The following is a 14,990-nucleotide window of genomic DNA, read 5'->3' on the forward strand; positions in this document are numbered from 1 at the left end:
TAGATATTAACATTACGAATTTTTACACCAATTCTATTTTATTAAATATTTTTTTTAGCTATTACATAACTATATATCAGACACTGTGGATAATTACAATTAAAGCTATTAAATAACTTATGATTTAAATATAGTTTTCCTTATATTTTGAAAATTGTGTAAAGCCCATATTATAGGTATCATTAAAAAAAAAAATTAAACGCATTTTGTTTGTTTTTAAGTGATTTTATTTAAAAATAAAACGAATCATATATATATGCAATGGTAAGTATACTACAAATGAAGACCAACATTGAAAATAATATAATAATCTATAAACGAATCATTATTAATTAATTAATTGTTTAAAGAAAGATTATTATACTTATCATTTATTTAACCTACAAAGGCAATTGATTAATACAAACTAGCTACGGTATACTAAACCGAATTGCGAGTATAGCAATATAATAATATTATGGTTTAGTAAACCCAATTATAGCAATATAATATTATTATGGCACATGTTATGTACGAATATGCAGTTGTTAATATTAAGTGTTAAAGGTTAGAAAACATTGTTTCTGCCAACAAGTACATAATAATTTATACTACTAACCTATCTCCACTACTGCTGTCTCGACTTCGACATAACTGATAAACGTGCTACGTCGTCAATAATGAATTATATTATGTGTAAACGTGTACAGCGCCCACTATAATATGTTTATATATTATACAACACGGTAATAGATAAACGTTTTTCTCAGTGACGTAGTGAAATTGAAATTTTGCAGTCTAATATTTCAGATATGAAATAGTTTTCAACATTTTTTGCTTATAGTCGTTTAAAAATGTCGACTTATTTTACTTGTATTTCGATTCATATTTATTACAATTTTTTTCTCGGTCAACAATCTCTACAATTTTATAATACAAAATACAACATGTTATAACTTTAAAAGAGTTTTGCGTAAAGCCATATAACTTTTTTTAAATTTGATAACATTAGATAAAATTATAATAATGAGTTTTCCTCAACCAATTAGTGTTATTTTGTAATAACTAATTATTCAAAAATCATTAGCTAAGGAAACCTGAAACATTTTACTGTTATTACAATTATTATTTTCTAAACACAATAAAAAGTTTAAAAAAATATTAGACCCACATTAAGCTTATTATAGTATCAACCTATTCACGTGATTGTATCGCGGTAACTTTGTAGTATTGACATAATAATTATAATGCAATATTTTTGTCAACAATTTGTTTATTATTTGCCGTATTTATTTAACAATATAAATAAATTATAAAATATCTTTAAAAATAGAAGCTGATACACACCGCACCGTCGCCACTGAGAATTTTATTTCGTTTTTCGAATACAATGAATAAATGTCATTCATAGCAAAAAGTGACCTACTCAATGGCGAGTTATAATCTGTAACTTATGCTGTTTAATAGAATGAATTTCCGTTGTTTTCTTATGTAACCATATACTTGTGTTTTTACTGATAACAAAAATGAGAAAAATTTTGAGTACACAATTTACACCAAACAAATTAAAAGGAAACTCGCCGAAATATTATTTTGCTAACCTATTGTCATTTATACTATAGGTGTTCAATTCGTGTTTACATTGAGTTTTATTATGTAAACTATTTGATGACATTGGTGTTTTGATTATATTTACAGCAGTGGTGGCGCACAAAAAATATTATTCGATATGCATTATGTAGACGTATTTATTTTCTAATATACTTCGATCAACTAATGTATTTTTTTGTATGGCATTTTCCCATCTAACAGTTTTGATATTTAATGAATATGTTATGTAAGCGAACTATTTATTTTTATTTCTATCGTTTCTCTTAGCGATTCTCTCAATATGTTGTATTGTTCACACTGTATAGATACCTACATTACACAGATGCTTTATACATTTTAAAATCATGGACAAACATATCAAATTTGTTGAATAAAGTGTTAAATATGAACACTTAAATTTAATTAGTGAATAGAAAAAGTACATGACGTTTTTAATTATTAAAAATAAATGTTACGAATTGGTAATTTTATTCTAAAATCATTCGTATAATATTATAATGAGTATTATTGCTTGAATCGATATATTGATAGACTTCGAATGGTATAGTTGAAATAAATCTATTTTATTTATTAAAATTTTTTCCAGTTATTTTAGTTTTGGTCCAATTAATATTGATATTTAATCTAAGAAATAGATGACTTATATACTAAAAACAGTATCTAGTTAATATTGTGAGTCTTGATTTACAACTAACGATAAACGCTTAATTAAAAAATAAATATATTGAATGAATATTTTTAAAACGTATGAATTCTTATTCATTAGGCTATATTATTTTGTTCGTCTAAAAAAAATAAAAATGACAGTCCGGCTTTTGTTACCTTAAAATGGAAGTAAACATTTAGGATGGAAAAGTTTAGTTGTATGTTAAAAAAAAAAAATATTTCTCAAAAATTAAACCAATGTATACAGGCATAATTAAAAAAAAAACCTTTAATCATATATTGTTTTTATATTTTTTTAATTAAGTTCAGTTCATTAACATAAGTTTTGATTTTAATTTTAATGAGCTAATCTTAAACGATTTGTACGAGAAACATAATTTTTTATCAAATTACACCAGAAGTATAACAAGTTATTATAGGTACCTCACACTTATTATTATTAACTCACAGGCCACATAAATTAGCTGTTTTATGTTATTATCAGAAGTTATTTTTATTTTTTTAGTCGACATAAAATTATAATAACATATTATCGCTATAGGTGAAGTGTTAACCACTTGCTCAGATGATCGTTGATGATATTTTTTATATTTATTTAACTAACCATTTAACAATATTTGAATAATATGTCACATCTATATAATAAATATATTTTGATAGAAATATGAGCAGCTTAAAAAAATTAAAAATAATTTAAAAACAATGCATACATTTGAATATTACTAATAGCTTTTAGGGAATTCTCATTTTTTTTTTTTTTTTTTTGAAAAAAAACTTTAAAATGTGATTTAGGGTTCCTCTTAAATTATTTGTATAATAATTTAAAAATATCAAAATACATGGCCTTTTTATAAGCGTGATTATACCACGTGATCATTGTAATTTATTATATACGTGTCAAGTGTTTTATATGTGATTATAATAAAAAATAAATAGGCAATTAAATACTAATTAGTAATTACTAATTAGTAGTATCTAAGTAATATAAAATAAAATAAAGTTTTTTTGTGTAAATCTGTTGGTTTATTAATCTGTGTTATCTCTAGACGATGATAAATAATAAATTATGTTATTTTTTTAAAACTATTTGGCATTTGTCCCATAATAATATCTAATAAAGTAAAATGTTTTAAACTATAGGAGTATAATATTTTAAATGTATATATTGAAATATTTTTTCGAAAAGCATATTTTGAGGACTTTTGTGCGTAAAAACTGAAAAAGCTGTATGATTTTAATTTTGAATACGAAATTTCATTAAAATGTTTGCTATTTTTCATTAAAGAGGTTTTTCAACTGAAATATTAACTAACAAAAATATTTTATTTGTATTTTGTTTGTTGTATTATTTACATTATCAGTTTTTAGAATATTATAAATCACTTTGATTAAAATTAATCTAAATCCGTCTAGCTTATGATATCACAGTAGCTTGAAAAATGTTACTACATTATAATACCCGAGAATTTACATAATTTAGATATCAACCGTATATAAATATTTCTTTATTTTGCATAATACGGGTAACTGACACGTGTGACTGTATGGCTGGAACTACATCGATAAAAAATAATTTTCATTGACTTTTCATACTCTGACATAATGATATGAAACTATTACACCGATATAATAATTTGACTGAATCGTAAATACTTTGCCTTATTCCTTATTTTATGTATGGATATAAAATATACATACAGGTATTATGATTTGTAAAAGAAAAAAATTCTTAGTGCAATGCTGCAAATAATGCAGCACCAATTAAACTATAGAAGTATCATCTTCAGGCGATATTGTGCTTTAAAACATATTTACACAGTAGTTAATAGTCAATGATAAGTATAGATCGTAGCCCGTAGGATTACAGAAATTAGTTTTACTATCGCCTGCATAGGACCTTTTGTTCTCATACCCAATGAGTCCCACACTTGATTTTACTTGATATAGTATCTATGCATATTTTTTCAATATTGAACTAAAATCTGCAACCTTCATAAAAATTAAAATTTTAATATATACTATAATTACATCTTAATTACCCTACGCGCACGGAATACTGAAAAATAATTTTCGATTCTTCCTGAAATTTCTGAAGGAACTGGAGCCTCTTAAATCCGTTCCATGGCTACAACTACGCCATTAATTAAATTAATTGTAAACTATTGTGTAATTTTCTTTTAGTTTATTACACTTTTCTACTGATTAAGATGCCTACGTGACTGTTCCCTGCTGTAGCTATTTTATAAGTTAAATAATAAATAATAATGTCTAAAAGCTGTACGCGATTATAGTATAATAAATTTAGCGACTTATGTATTGTAACAGATTTATTAAAATGAAAATGGAATAACAAAAAAAAGATTTGAACCATACCGCTGTACACCTGATATGTGCAATATTTGGAATTAAAATATACAACAAATGTACCTATACGTATATAGAAATAGTGTATACGCTACGCTGAAAATGGAACGATACAATAAGATATACGATTCGTAAATCGTGATAGACATGTTATGTGACGATAAAATCAACGCCGAATCAGTCTGATTGATCTTTAATTATAAATTAAATTATTTTATGTTCGTGTGTCGTATGTAAAATTATAATATTGTAGTATTTAATATTATTGTTTTTTAGTATATTAATCGTTTAGTTCAATGAAATATTTTACAATGTGGTAATTGACTATTCGGGAACTATAAATATAAAATTACTACTTCTCTTTTCAAATATGTCATGAATATTGGCCGATAAATGTACAATTATTGAGTATAAAAATTCACAGCGTTCATCCTTGAGGGTCACCTTGAATAAGATCTAGCGCGTTTCGTATTGTTATATATTATTAAGTAGTACATAGTTACATTATATCCATGATATAATACCTATACATGTTTTGTTCGAATCAATTAAAAATAACTTGTTTAATAATAATTTTAATTTTTCCTAGTTTTTGAACAACGTAAATATAATAATATATTAATTTCGTGTACCTCATGTTATTAATTAATATTGTTTTTTTTATATTCAGTAAACAGCTAGATAGCATATATTATATAATATGCAAATTAATTACCGTGTGTGTGTATTTGTATAGATTATCATTTTTATAGCTTTCTAATGGTTTTATGTATTTATATAAATTTAAGGTGATTCATCAAGTATTCTCACCTCCATATTTTTCATTTTAGTGATAATTAATATATTAAAATTTTGAAGTATGCTCAAAGACCATATTTTCAATTATTTGAATTTTTATACTATTTGAAGATTGATCTGTGGCGATAACAAATTCTTTTTTTTAAATGAAAATCTTTCAATTAATACGTGTGAATTAGTAAAAGTTCGTACATACCAAAGCATTATAAGGCTATATAGGTAATAATATATATTATAGTAACATAAATAGTTTTTAACAAAACTCTTATAAATAGCAGCAATTAATAACACATTAAGTTTTATATCAGCTGCAGCTGCAAATAGCGAATACTAGACACAATTTGATTAAATAAGATGGATTTTTGTAGTGAAATTTTAGGGTTTGTTGATAGACTATTCCAATTTTTTTCCGTGAATATGGAGTAATAATAAGGATAACTAGCGACTTTTGTTTGACCAATAGACACATAGAATTCTATAACTTCTTTACCAAATAAATATATGTCACAAACTCAAATGCTGCTAATTGTTACCTTGGTGTGTACGGTATTTTATAGTTTTAATATTATAATAATTAATGATGAATAAAAATACTAAGTTACAAATTAGAGTATTATGAACTACTTAGCTTAAAAAAATTAAATAAGTTTGATTAAGATATAGTATTTTTTGTAGTTAATTATAGATTTTAATGTCTAATAATTAATAGAAAAAAAATATTAGTATATATATATGATTAAAAAATATATAATAACTGTGAATTGTAACATGATAAACATAAAATAAAAAATACTTTAATTGTCTATAATAATAAAAAGTAATACAGTTAAATACTCGTAATCGTATTTATTTCTTCTACATTACACTAACATCGCATGCTATAAATTCAAAAATATTGCAACTAAAATTGCAATTTATACTTTCCTCTTTAAAAAAACTATGTTTTATACGTGTATATATTATATTATATTTTTAAATTAAATGCAGATGTATAAAGTATTAAATAATTTTAAATAATTAACCAAATACATGAAAAATGTATTAATAAAATAGAAGTAAACGAATCAATAGGAAAAATAGTATTAACAATCATTGTAATAAATATTTAAAAATTTATAATATACTATATATATATATATATAATATAAACTACCTGAATTTACATTTTGCTGTAATTTGACATTTATAAAAAAGTTGCATTGTCCTAAATGTACAATTTACAAGTATATCGACTGCTATATCGATATAAGATTATCTACCATATGCATTGCTAAATATTTATAAACTTCTACTTAGTGTTAACGCTTGTAATTATAATTTCCCAGATAATTATCATCCTCGATAATAAGACGTTAAAAATTTACTTAATAAAAATAAAAAGACTATTCCTACCAATAATATGAGTTTACTAAATACTATAAAATAAAATATGATAATAAACTGTTTAATTTCGAGAACAAAAATATGCACAGCCAAAATGTGACAACAAGCACACTTACTCCCAAGTTTTAACTTTGATAATGTATTTAAACTCTGATTTTTATAATTTTAAAATGTACTCAAATATCATATTCTTAAATGCTTGGGATTTCATTAAAAATACTATAAAATGTATAAATTACAATATTTTTGACACGCGGCTTACTGAACTTGTGCATTTAATCGCTAAATAACACGACAACAATAACAACAACAATAATGATAATATAAAATTTAATTTTACAACGCACACAAACATACATTAGGTATCGATTTCGTACATATAACCTAACCTGTATATGTCTGTGTGTTTACCGATCCCGTCGCGAACGTAAATTCGAAGGTTTCTGTCGACGTATCTTTTCGGCCGTACACCATCGCACGCCTTCGCTGCGAATACTAATTCAAGCGATTTTAAAATAATAATAAAACGAAGTAAGAAAATTATATCCGACGTTCTCGCGCCCCGGCGCTGTGGGACATCGTTCACGCCAATCACGTGCTAACCGTCGCCGACGATGTTGTTGTAACGGCGACAGTGACGACGGCGACAAGAGTCCTTGGGAGTGGAAGGCGGAATCAAATAACAAGCGACGTGTACATGAATGAAAAATTGAAAATTTTTAATCATATCAGTTTGAAGCTAACCTACGCGCACAAATTAAGGAACTGTATATTTCTTAATTCGCGACTGCAACATAACATTTGGGACAGACTAAATTTCTTGAAATGACAATAGTCCTCGGGAAGGGCTTTACATGTTTTATATGAAATGAAAATTTAAAATAAATACATTGCAGTGAAAAACTAAAATTACTTACTATAAGTTTTTAAAAATATAATTGTGTTAAAAGTATGCCGACGAGAGATGTTCATGATTAATATTATTTTAAAAATATACTCAGGTTAGGCTAAGTTGAGTTTAGCACTAAAATAAAAATTATTTGGATTAATCTGAGCTGAAAATTATCGATCCTTCATAAATTTTGTAACTGTGGGCTATATGTACGAACACAAAATACACAAACACACTTACTCATATATATATATACTATATAGTTATATGTATTTGCGTATTTTGTAACATAAACACTAATAGTCTTAAGATGATACACTAATGCTGCTAACCTCTATTTTTTCATTTAATAATTATTTATTAAAATTTTTATTTGTTTAATTTTTAAGTATACTTAGATCTTTATTTTTAAATACTTAAATACGCTGAAACGAAAAATGTGACCGGGCTCTTCTTAACCATAACCTAATAAATTACTTAATGTATTATAAGGTCACATTTAATAATATATTTTTAGGTGACTAATAGTTTTATTTTCTCAAAATTCTTTATTATGCTATCTGTTTAAATTAGAACATTAAGCTTAAGTGATAAAAATAATAAATAGTGACATTCAAAAAAAGACAAAGAGAAGAGGCCTTTTAGTGGAGGTACTTCAATGTGAGTATTAATTAATAAGATAACTATAGAAATAAATTTACTAATTGTAATAATAAAATAAATAAATAGTAATTACCAATTATAATGTAATAACAATAGTAATAGCTGAAAAAGTGATATACATTTTTTTTTTCGTTTTTTTATTAGACAAGCAGGTCACGACACTACTGTTTTTTTTAACTATTTTAACCGATAGTTAAGATCATTTGAGTAAATGATCTATTTTATATCAGTAAATCTCATAATAATTTTTGAGGGTACTGTCAAGCATTTCGATTGGATCTATAATACCTACACACAGATTGTGACAAATTTTCAGATTTTACGTTCAAAGAGTTTTTGTAAAAATAAGTATATTCACTTAATACGCTTTTTAATAAATGTTTTATGGATTACTTTATTGTGTAGTTTATAATATCATGTTTAACAAACTATTGGCCAAATAGGTTAAGTGTCTGTTTTTGATTTTGAAGTAATTGACGTCGATTGTTCAGTGCCAAATAATGACTATACAGTCAAACGACTTTCGGATTTCTATTGCAAAACTCACGTGTATCAATTAATGGTTAGTGAGAGGTGATGACGGTGAAATTGTACAACTCTCTTATATGCACCTGTACTGCAGAGTTGAATTAAATTTATATGATTGCGATTTAAATTTATAAAACAAAAGTTAAACTTTATTCTTTCGATTTTTTTTTTGTCTCGTTGAAAGTTTGTTTTATACAGCGTGCGTATAAATACTAAATAATCAAATAATAAAAATCAAAATAAATCAAATAATTAAGAAGTTTGGAGTTTTGATTAATTTTAAATATTTTTCTATACTATTTACTATTAAATATTATCAATAGGCAATAATTAATGTTTAATTGTATCATTAAACGAATAAAAAATTACATTTTTTGTGGTATGCACAATAAACAAATGAAATTATAAATTGTAAATTTTTATTTAAATAACTAAAAAAAATTTAAAATTAAGTTCCAAGATGTGTATACAAATTTATAATGTCTCTTATAAATCACAAGTAAACAAAGTAAAAATTAAAAAACAAAGACAGGCAAGTGAAGTAGTACTTTGCTGTATATTAGGTGTCGAGTAGGTCATTGTTTTGATGTTAAATTTGAATTCAATGATATAATATCATTGTACACGAAAAACAACGATCGAGAATGGTTTGTCAGCTTATATCATTAAGCATATCTCGTGATATGTTTTTTTGATATAACTATTAAGATTATTTATTTTACTTTTAGTATTGCGATAGGTTGATATAATTTTTCTGAAAATATTACATTTATTTTATTATTATAGGTATTTATTTATATCAAATTATATCAACATAATTTTATAACATCTTTCTATAAATTACCGTAAAACAGTAAAAATAGATTCATTGTATAAATAGATAATATCTTAAAAAATCAAATATACCTTTGTGTATAATAAAATTCATAATAATATAATATATATATAAATAATGTTTTTAAATTATAACAAATTAATTATCACCGTTGTTTATTTTATCATTAAATAAGTAATTTCGTCGAATTTAAACTTAAAGTGTCTATTAAAAATAATTGTTATTAAATATTTATTTGATTTTATTATTTCAGTATAGATTACTTATAAAGATTCTTGTATTAAATTTTTAAAACTTAGACATAAAAATAAAACTTTATGAATTTCTTACTACAAAATAGTAAGCAATTTTTTGGAATTTTGAAGAATTTCGTCAATGCTCTATAATATAAATATACAAATAATCTAATATACTTCAAGTGTGTATAAAAATAAATCGTAACTATGTATTTTTAATATTTTAATACAGATATGAGAACAAATTATTTACTTATGTCGGATCTTGTATTAAATTATCAAACATTTTGACCTACCTAATAATTTTTTATTAAAAATTTTAGAAAAGAAACTAAAATAAATTAAAAATCTGTCAAACATAAAATAGTTCAAAAAGAGTTAAAGTATTTTCAAAATTTTATTATAATATTATAAAAAATGATAATATGAACATTGAATTAAAATTCTAAATATCATTAACTGTTGTTTTTGTTTTTAAATACAAAAAAATATCAAAAATTGTTTAAGGAGAATTAATTATTTTACGGTTGAATATTCAATGATGTAAAAGTTTGGACTTCAAATGCTCATAATAAGCATTTTTACCAAACAAATTATTTTTAATAGATATTTCTAGAATAAATATTAAAAAATAATTTTCTAATAATTTTTCTTAGAAAAAAATTTCTCATATCTATAAATCACTAAAAAATAATCGAAATTTGTTAAAAAAAATTTTATGTCATGTTTTAGTTATCAATTTCAAAATCACATTATAGAAAAAAAATATTTTTAAATTCTTTTTAAAATAAATAGTGTCTTTTACATTAACCAAAATGCCTACACCATATGTATATTGTATATATTAGAATAATTAAATGATTAAAAAAATATAATTCATTACAGATTATATCTGTAATATTACCCATACCTCTAGTTGTAGTATACTTACTATTGCTAATATTTATCAGTAACCAGTCTTTAATAAATGCTCTATGTATAAATAATAATTGCATAAATATTAAAATCATTAATAAAAATTAGTTGCGTGTTCGAAGATTTAAAAAAATAAATAAACATTATAAAACGGATTTCTTAGAAAATAAGGTATGCTTTGTACAGCAACGACATTAAAATGATGTTGCATTTATATTATTTTTACTCTTACAGTTTGTTTCTATAATACTAACTGAATAAAAATGTAATATTATTATTTATTACATTTCAAAAAACGAGTTCCCGCAAATCGATATTAAGTGACTGGAAAGAGTATTTGGACATGTTTTATGCAGTTGGCCTCTATGTTTTATCCTATCCTTTCCGAATAAGTGACGATGTTTTGCAATTCTTCGTCTGACAAATTATTTTATATTTGCAGTGAAATTAAATGTATATGCATCTCTATACTTCAGAATCCTAAGTAATTTTTTTTTAACTTCTTGAATGTTAGATAAAACACAATGACCATGCTTGCAACAACTAGATGACCGCCAATTCTCGGAACCATAGCATGATAAATTATTTTTTATAATATATACTTATAGCCATAAAAATTAAATACAAACGCAAGGTGATCCATTTAAGCGTCTACTCTTAATATGCTGAAAAGTTTTAACTTTTTTGAAAATAAAACTAATATTAACTAATATTATTCACAACAGTGGATTTAAACATATTTTTTTATTAAAATTGATTATTCTACTGATAAAAGGACAGTGGGTATTGTTTTTCATTTTATTATTAACTCCACTAAGTCGAAGTTCCGGAAATGATAATGCTTTTGCAGTATACTGTCAATATTTTCTCAGGATTTGAACCTAGAATATTTGTGTATAATATAACGAAATTGTTTACGTAGTAATATTAAGACTAGTTATAAAATATGGATAATATTATTATATGCACGTATTTTAACCATCTCACCTTGATGATAATATTCGAAATAATTGCATGTCCGCTTTTGGATAATGACAAAACTTAAATCAATACCTATATATAATCACAACGCACATTTAACTACGTGCAATTATTCTAGATATAGAGGTGTACCAACAGGGCGGATGAACAAGAATAATAGCGAAGTGTCTGTATTATATCCGCAAGCGAATTAATTTAACATAAATAATAAAATATTAATATACAGCTCTCGCGAATGTCAATAATGCATGCGCCCCGCAGAAAACTCGTGTAATATTCATATGACGTATGTGCCTATATTTACAGGTAGATACATTTTATATACTGAAGTGTTAGATGTATGGTTACCATTGGTAATAGACAATTTTATAATCAATAGATTTGAAGTATTACGTAATAGGGCGCATATTAATTGCCTCCCGACTATACTATACGAGTTGCCTTTCGTTGAGAGCGACACACGTATCAGCACTGATATATATATTTTATCTATACAATGCTAAAAAAGTTACGTCGTATAAAAGATTTGTTTATTTTACTTGAATGTAACATGACGTTTTTGAGTAAAAATTGCAGCGACTGGCAACCAGTTATGATTAAAAAAAAAAAAAAAAACTTTTAATAATATAATTATTTGTTTTCAAATTTTATTGCAAGTATTAAAAATTAAAACATACTAATTAAAATAAAATATAAACAAACTATAAAATAAACTATTAATAATAAAGTATGTGAATAAAATTATGATAGTTGATTTACATTTTTTTAATTGATATTGACAACTAATTCGTGATAATAATTAGCATAAACATAGCCGTTTGCTGAAAAATAATTTATAACTACATTATAGTGTAGTCAATTTTTTTTATTAATAACTCATATTCATTTTTTTTTTTTACTCAACGTTCACTTTTAAATATTATGAATAGATATTTATTTAGATAAATAAATGAAAGTATTACTATTATTAACTTAAATTTTAAAATCTAATTCAATTTTTATTCATAAATAATAATAACCAAATACCTATATATACTTTTAGTTATATTAGTATATTATGATAAGACTGTTAACATCAATATTTGCAACAGCCTTCTTTATTAAAACACTCAATCAAAATTTTACGATGTTTTAACATAAAATTCTTTCACAGAATATGCAAATGCAACAAATATAGATGGAAAAGACTGTAAGCTTTATAGCATTTTGGCAACTAGTCACGTATTCAAAGGTTAGATTTTCGAATCATAAAATAATAATTTAAGTGAGTTAAACATAAATTAAAAGCACAAATTAGTTATTTCTCAAAGGTAAACTAGATAATCAAAAAAATTAATTTGAGTTGATAAATCAAAATGAATTATGTTAAGTTATAAATGAATAGTAAGCAAACAAAATAATTAAGTCTAAAAGTTTGAAGTTAATGTTAAAAAAAATATATGTATTTATCTCAGTTGAAAAAAAATTAATAGCTTATTACTTACTAAGCTGGATTATAGTGATTTTAAATGTTTTAAATGCATCATACGTATAATTCTTTATAATGCATAATTTACCTGCTGTAGTGTTATTTTAGAAAATTACATGTTTTCATTAAACAAATAATATCAATTAAAAAAAAAAAAAAAAATTATTATTTAATCAGTTTTGATCACTGCAGTTATAATAAATAATGTGATAATTATGTACACGTGATACATATTTCATTATTTTAAATTTTTTTTAACCTAACCGAATAAAGCTAGTACTATGAAACTCGTTATGTTATTAAGTTAATTAGACTACAAATCAAATTAACAAATTAAACATTTTTAACTACTTTATAACTAGTATACTACCAATTAATATATTTAAATTTTTTATTATTATTATAAAATTGTTTTTTTGAAAATTTTAAAACTTACGCTTAACCTTAGAATTTTTTCAAAAAAGATTTTCTAGCACATCTATGTATGACTTTTGAACATTCTTCATTTAAAAAGATGTAGGTACTTTGTTATTGTTTTATAATTTTATGCGAATAAAAAATATGTATCATAGATCCTCCGATAGAATTTAGGTTCTATACCTTAAGAAATGCTTTTTGAACGTTCACATTTATGTTTAGGTGAAAAAATTATGTTATTTAATATTAAATTTACATACTAGGTTTGCTTATATTATTTTACAATAAGGTTGATTGTATAACATAATTTGATGGGTACATGATAGTTGTATTGACCTACCTCAGAGCTGTATAACATCAATATCCTACATATTATCACAAGGTCGTATGTATTCTTTAATCTATTTAAATTTAAAAACTTAATATTCACAATCGATAAAATTTCCGATGTCTTTTTCTAGTATTTTCGAATATGATTATATTAATCTTAAAAGATTAAATACTTCCTAGTTTCTACAATAATTTAAATTGTGTTTTATTGTATTAAAATATTATAATCTATGTTCAGACAACTGGTTCCTATATTGTATGTATAGTACCACTTAATAACAATGTTATTGAATTGTTTTCAAATATTCGTTTTGAATTTATTTTATTAAGTTATTTTCCTTAAATGTTTTAAACTGGCGTTCAACTTTTTTCACAAAAACATAGCATAAAAAAATAAAATAAGATGTGTGAAGTTTATACTTCGAGATCTTTAAGAAATTGTTTGTGTGTGAGTGTATGTTTAATCTATGTAATTATATGAAATATTAATTATCATAATTATTTTATCATACTAGTTAAAAAAATAAATAAATTTCTGGAAAAATAATTTTTTGGAAAAAAATTATCAAAGTATATTTATTTAAAATTTAGAAATAAATACATATAAATACTTAATTACAATATTCCATAAAGATAAAATATATGCTAATTGATATCGTCAAATACAAAAATTTTTAAAGGAGACAACAGTAGATATTAATATATATCTATTATCTACGTTCATCAGGTTTTTATTTTTAATTTTAACAATAGGCACACTCTTTCGGGGAATTTTTTTATGTTTAAAACGATGGTGCAATAAATAAAATAAACAAATGTATTGCAAGACATTACTATGATTTAAAATAATGTTTTGTTTTTTCGTATGTTTTTAACAATTATTATTTTTTATACTTTAAAATTATTGTAAATGTAAATAAAATT

Source organism: Melanaphis sacchari, unplaced genomic scaffold (assembly GCF_002803265.2).
Source record: "Melanaphis sacchari strain LSU unplaced genomic scaffold, SCAv2.0 Contig116_pilon_pilon, whole genome shotgun sequence".
Classification (NCBI taxonomy): domain Eukaryota; kingdom Metazoa; phylum Arthropoda; class Insecta; order Hemiptera; family Aphididae; genus Melanaphis; species Melanaphis sacchari.